At 37.3% G+C, this 5,569-nt stretch overlaps 1 protein-coding gene across 1 annotated transcript in view; it reads right to left on the bottom strand.

Moving 5' to 3' along the window:
* Positions 1-5,569, bottom strand: part of LOC112456342 (amyloid beta A4 precursor protein-binding family B member 1-interacting protein) — a 126,618-nt gene that overhangs the window by 119,830 nt on the left and 1,219 nt on the right. The gene's annotated exons all lie outside the window — the stretch shown is intronic.

The raw sequence follows: 5,569 nt of genomic DNA, 5'->3' as shown, positions 1-5,569 counted from the left end.
AGGCGACCGACAATTCCTAACCTCACTCTTAAGAATACGCGTGGATGGTGACGTGCGGCAAGAAATGCGAAAAAAAATATATTTAACTATTGTACTTACTCTGCACGTTATAATTATTTTGTACTGCACGAATTCCTGAATTTTTCCACTGCACTAATGAACGTGTTGTTGAATCAGCAGCCTCGTAAACAACGTTTCACGTCAAAAAAGTCGGTAGAGGGAACATGGTCGGCCATGGGGACATTTACCTTAGCATTGTGAAATCAAGTTAGCAATAAATATAAAAAATATTAAATAGGCTATAAAATAGATTCAGAATTTTGCGCGTTATAAAGATAAGTATATATTATGTATATAATATATATAACTAATAACATGCTTTTTATTAGATAAATTGTAATACGGATATCTTGTAGTACATTCTACGTAAATATGTACGACAGAACTTCTATAAATCTATTATAATACAGTGCAATTCCAATTATAACACAATACGATTTGTCACTCATCGATCCGTTGCGCAGCGGCGACGGAATTGCGATGCAAATTTCGTTGAACTTTATACAAAATACAAATACGTCGAAATTATAGCAATGTTCCAAAGTAATTAACATTTCGGAAAATAAATGTTGTACGCATGAAATAACTATAAACCACTAAACTAGCGCCAGGCTAAGCGCGATTCGTGATTCGTGATTCACAGCGGATTCACAGAAATTCATCGTTCGCTAGAACACACTCTCCACGCTGTTCGCGATTCGTTCATCGTTTGTATGATGCAACTCTATACGAACCGACATGGATTGACTGATTTGTGGTGATTCGCGCTCTTTGATCTCGTTGAAAAACTGTTCCGCTCGCGTTGGCACAAATGATAAACGACAAATGTGACGACAGATCCGCTGTTATTCGCGAATTTTATATACGAAATGGCGAAGAGCGAATCACGCGTATAATCTAACTTCAATTCCACGATCACACATGTCAAATACAATAACAAATAATATAATAAATGTATGTTTTTTTTCCCCGAAAAATCATTCAAATTAATGTCGAAGTTGTTTAATTTCTATAATGAATACAGTTTTGTTAATAGATTTAAATCTCAGCTACAATTTATTATTTTACATATCGTGTTTAATTAATTGAAAATTGCCTCATTTTACAAAAATAACAGCATGAAACTTTCACAATTCGCTCTTCTGATGCCCCGGGGTGCGCGAATTCCGCCCTGCTCGTGAAATGAATTCAGATCCAAGATCGACCGTGACGCGACAGCATAATATCGCGCGGAAGAATGTATATATTCGCGTTTATTTATTAAATATTTGGTTAAACAAAGTCTTAGATCTTTTGCACTCTTAGCGGGAGTGCCGTGCAAAGTGTCGAAAGTGTCGCGCGCCGCGGTCATAAGCGACGACGATATCGTCCATTTTCGCGAGCGTATTGGTAATTGGTATTTCGAGAAATGATAACGACACACGGAGCGGCCCGCGTCGCTGCCTGCCAGCACGACTGCCGTGGTATACGAATTACGAATGCGGCAAGGGCGACCGAGTGTAAACAGCGCACGGTGACGTCAACACCTAACGGTCGCAACCAAGTATTTGTTGTAAATAAACGCGAATGCTTTATAGCTTGTGTTTCAAATTGATATTGACGAGCGGGCTACCGTCGCACATCCCGTTTTTCTGCGAATTTGCATGAAGTAAAAAACGAAACATGGTCTCTTCTCGATTAGAAGAAGCTCGGCAGCGGTATAGCGTGACTAAAAAATTACTCGAATATGTAATCTGATTATATTCGTTATATGCTCAAGTTTTAATTATTATTACTCGCCTCGTCCACCGCTTCGACTCCGTAACGAAGATGGAGAGAGAGAGAGAGGCCACTCTCTCGATGTGTTTTATTTGTGCGCCTCGCTATCTGAACGTTTAAAAGTATTTGGGAGATTAGGACGTCTGAGAGATATTTGTGTTATCTGATATCGAGAATAATATTGGAATTCTCTACGAAAATAGAGGTAAATGGATTGGAACGTCAGTCATGACAATAATAATCTAGAAAAAAAATGCTTAAAAGTCGCGGAAAATATTTAGGACGTTATCTGTTTAAAAAGAATTAGAATTAATAATTGGATCGCGTAATTGCAGAAAAGGGACGTAACGATGTTTTACTGGTAACTGATTCTTTTCTGCAAAATTCGGATTATTTAATTAATAATCGCGTAATAAAACAGATATTACGCGTACATAGGTTCCAAAAAATTCAAGTCAAATACATATAAAATTAGGAAATTACAAATAAAGTACATTTCCACGAAAGTAAATCAACTTTAATCTCGGTTTAACTTGCTTCTTTTTCTAATTCTTATACAATTGAAAAAGGATAAAAATAAGTTAAACCGAGATTAAAGTCAATCTGCGTTGGTAGAAATGGACATTGGAGAATTTATAACTTAATTATTGAATAATGAGTAAATTTCATGTAAGCGTAACGAAATTACAGGACTTTGTTGAACGTCTAGTCCGTGTATATCATCGCGAGGAAATCGCCGAGTTTTTCATCTTGTCTCAAGTGACACTCGCGCGTGCCTCCGAGTATAACGAGGGACATTCATATCTTTGTAGAAATTTTGTCAAGCAGCGATGCTGGATTTTCGGGAGAATCGGCTAACGCGCACTTAACTTGCTCCTTTTGCGAAGAGGAGAAAGATTTGGCGGAATATATCCGAAGGTCTAAAATAGCAGTCCAGTTGACAGTGGCACGTTATTTTATTTTTACTGAGAAAAGGTCCCGAGAGTCCTCGAATCATTATATCGAAACGGCAATTATTTCACGGGACCGTTTTGCGCGATGACGTCTGTCCGCTAGTCGATTTCCATCGACTATCCTTGGAACACGAGGGTCAATGAGCGACACGCTTGCTCGACACGATGTTTAACGATCCGGAAAACGCTCGGGGGGGATTTACTTGCAAGGCGACAGCCTGTGGAGTGTATCTATGCCCATGTCTTTATTTCGTCATTAACTTCTTCATAATCGTAGTGAAAACTGTCTCGGTCCAATGTGCCACCTAGCGCTGAATGACACTCCGATATAAAAAACTTTTCATATTCTTTTTTTACTCACCGTTTTATTTTTTTACTCATCTCGGGAATAAGTCGTTGAAGTCTGAATAAACGATTAATAAATAATTTTAGTTCCTGGTTTTTACTTGGTTTTACGTAAGTTTTACGTGAAATACAATTGAAAATTTAAGCCGTATTTAACGTTGAAAATTGAAGCGAAGATGATCTTGAGCTAAACCGCGCAATTTTAATATTTTAATAAATAAGACTTTACGGAATTTTGTTGAAAAGTGGATGAAAATTATAAGTATCGGGGTCTGAGTAAAATCATATTTTGAAGTCGTAAAGTATTGTATATTTCCTTAACCTGCGACCGCGATTCCTTCGCGTTGCCACGTTCAGCCAATCGGGCATGAAGGTTAGTGTAAATGGACAAGGCTAACTTTGACATTGCCACATGTGCGACAGACGTGCGCGATGACGTGTATAGTGTACAGAAGTCGATGTACGGAAAAGGTATGTCAAGCTGTTTTGGAGTACGATATAATCCAGTCGCCGGGAGTTACAAAATTGTTCGGGGAAGCAATTCGTGAAAGATTCGAGCGAAAAAATAAGTCGATCAAGAATAAAATTTTACAAATACGCGAGCGTGTTTGTAAGACTCGCGGATACAACAGGTAGTAGAACGCACAAGTTTCTTTACATTTTGATATAGATGTAGAAAAATTGGTGTTTAATTATACTCACGTATAAAGATGAAAAGATACCTGGAACATATTAGAATATCCAAACACTTGCATTTATGCATTTGATAATAAAATATATTAATTATATAATTTCGATTTAAAATTTTATGTTTTCAAGTACCGCGACGTAAAATTATACGTCTCAGCAAAAATAATTTTTATATCCAATATTAACTGAAAAATTTCTTTAAACTCCAAGTTCATATTGGAGTGTCAGTAACGTGAGCAAGGTCGACCCGGAAATCATCCCCTCATGTTACCAAACGCTTTTTATCGAGAGCCATTAGATATATGTAGCTGTTTATCGCGCGGGTTCGTGCTTGGAACGGTAACCCGGGGGAGAATCTTTGTTGCCGATTACGGTCGTATACCGGAAGCGGAAAGTCACTACCGAGGCACGATCATGCGTCGTCGATGGTTTCGCGAAGAGATTGCGCGTTCGTGCGCTGCATGGAGCATCCGCGCTAATGACGATAATGATAATCATATTAATAACGATAGCGCTGGGCGGGTTCGTAATAATCGTGGGTACAAAACGCGATTTCGAAGCGGACTTCAATATGGCTCTGTTCCAATTATTGCGTGGCAATGGGTGGTTACATTGCTCGATAATACATAAAGACGAAACGCGTTTGATCCTTTATTTAAAATCTACCTAATTGTAATGAAATACAATTATATGATTAGTTTATTTGATAATCCTTTGACTAGATAAAACTTAAGTGTTTTTGCGAAATTAAGTAGATAGATAAATCCTTATATTTTTATTCAAATTAATGTATATATCGATACTATTTCGATAAATATATAAGAAGTATTAATTTTATTAATTACTAATAAATATTGGTAGTAATACGCTGTATTTATGGTATAGTATATACACCAATATATCTAAGCGTTGTCGCTTTTAAGGTGCGACTGCTTGAAAGTTAATTTCACGCGGCAAATCATATATGTATACGCGTGTGTTCTCTCACGCTACGATAGAGAGAACAGTAGTGTATTTATGTGCATCGAGTAGCATATTTATGTGAGAATACTCTCGTGTGGAGAACGGTCACTCAAGTAGTGAATTACGAAAGTTAGCGATAAAATACCGACAAGTAACATAGTGAAGTGTCCCGATTCCTCGCCCTCGCTTTATCGTTACCGATAGACATTTTTAAGAGACATTTCTTATTCGATATAGAATGTTGTTGACTTGGTATCTCAATAATTTCTAACGGTAAAGACATCAAATTACTTTTATGCACATCAGGAAAAACTTGCGGAAGGGGGTGGCGGACGAATCAGCGCGTTTCCCGCTGCCCCCCCCACCGTCAGGTAAAACGGGCCAAGAGGGACAACCGGGGAGTTTTTAGTGGGTTGGAGTCCCACATAACCGCCCTCCCCGCCCCGGAGCAGAGGGTATCCGTGCAAATTTTCCCGTAAAAAAAAAAAGAAAAAAACTTTATGCAAAGAATTTCGATATTTTAATCAATATGTTTCTCATTTAGAAATATACAAGTTTACATTTTTTGGACATAAGGATTTTAAGAGTTAGCCTAATTTTATTGTTTTTGACATTTGGAATTTTTATATTAAATTTTCGACATTTAATGATCAATTCTTGAAAGAGAATCGTATGTGTTATGTACTGGTAATTTTTTAATCTAATATCAGTCGAGTGTCTATTGAGTCGAGAACAATTGTATATCTCTTAAGTATACCTTGAAGATAACACGAGAAGAGATTGCGTTTAATAATTTAAAT

Source organism: Temnothorax curvispinosus, unplaced genomic scaffold (genome assembly GCF_003070985.1).
Source record: "Temnothorax curvispinosus isolate PA1 unplaced genomic scaffold, ASM307098v1 QBEX01006756.1, whole genome shotgun sequence".
Lineage (NCBI taxonomy): Eukaryota > Metazoa > Arthropoda > Insecta > Hymenoptera > Formicidae > Temnothorax > Temnothorax curvispinosus.
This window is presented reverse-complemented; position numbering and strand designations above follow the sequence as displayed.